Source organism: Gavialis gangeticus, unplaced genomic scaffold, assembly GCF_001723915.1.
Source record: "Gavialis gangeticus isolate Ggan-Ray unplaced genomic scaffold, GavGan_comp1, whole genome shotgun sequence".
Lineage (NCBI taxonomy): Eukaryota > Metazoa > Chordata > Crocodylia > Gavialidae > Gavialis > Gavialis gangeticus.
In genome coordinates, this window is record NW_017729024.1 from 20,075,075 (window position 1) to 20,076,360 (window position 1,286).

The window sequence follows — 1,286 nt, forward strand, 5'->3', positions numbered from 1 at the left end:
AGCATAGAGCAGGTAAATGCAACAAATAAGTGTGGGGGGCATACGGTATGTTGGGGGGTTGTGCGACTTTGGAACACATTGTCCTCTCCTGCAGTCAATGCAGGCAACACTTGGGGGGGGAGCAGTGCCTGTGTGTGTAGTTTGTGGGGTGCAAGTACTTCATCACCAATTTCACTTTATGCTCCTTAGAAGTCTCCTATCCAAATACTAACCCTACTTGACTTGGCTTTAAGATCAGATGCAAATCAAAGCCTGGCAAGTGATAATGTAGTCAGTCAGTGTCACCTGTTTCCAAAGTGGTCACCACAATTTCAGTGAAATTCTAAGCAGTATTTTGTCATAGCTCTAAAAATAACTGTAATTTGTATAATACCTAGCTATTAATAAACATGAAAAAACCCTTGCTCCCACTAAAATCTCCAAAGACAGATTCAAGTTTTGTATAATATTAACAGAACATACAAGCTACAAACAAATGTCACATTTGTCCTGCAAGAAAACATTTTATCCCAGGACAAAGTACAATTGTTCAGATGTCCATGTTTGTTATTCTCAGGACAAATCTTTAAAAGGTTCACAGGATGATAAGTGCTAACCGTCTGTCTTGGGATGCAAGGGAGGTTGGGAGGGATATGGGGGACCCCTCTCCCACACTGGTACATCATAAAGTGCATCTGAACATGTCTTGGGGCTGCATCATTGAATCAATCACAGAAGAGTGACAGTGCATTCAGCTGCTCACTAAATTCTGACTGGAAGGATGATAAATGTATGCACCAATCTCAAGACTTTTCTGTTCTGGGACAAATGCATACACCACTTATGCCAGGACAAATGCAACATCTGTTCCTAGTCACAGGGAGGAATTCTGTCTTCCAGAGCTTCAACCAATTTGTGGCTCTCATAGAATCAGAAGAAGCACACAATTTACAGTCCTTGCAAAATTATAGAATAGTTTCTGATGTCAAGGATTCCATTATACGTTTGGGTGTAAGTTCAGTGACAACAGCTGCTTCAAGCTTAATAACGATGGGACCCCAGTGACAGATGTTTCCCTGATTATTTAAGGAGGCTTACGTGAGATGTTCAATATGTACCAAATATACATTGTTCAGAGACATTCATGCCTGCCAGTGAAACTTCCAATGTTTGATTTATAATGACTATTTCATTAGGACTCATAGGAAATAGAACTGTTTGTTTTAATTACATCTAGCAAAAGATTAAAACAGTAAGATTTGTGTTCCACAACAACCCTGAATGTTTTGGACTGAATTGTCATGGTT

The 1,286-nt window shown here is 39.8% G+C and overlaps 1 protein-coding gene across 1 annotated transcript in view; it reads right to left on the bottom strand.

Moving 5' to 3' along the window:
* Positions 1 to 1,286, bottom strand: part of XRCC4 (X-ray repair cross complementing 4) — a 436,070-nt gene that overhangs the window by 261,970 nt on the left and 172,814 nt on the right. The window lies entirely within an intron of this gene.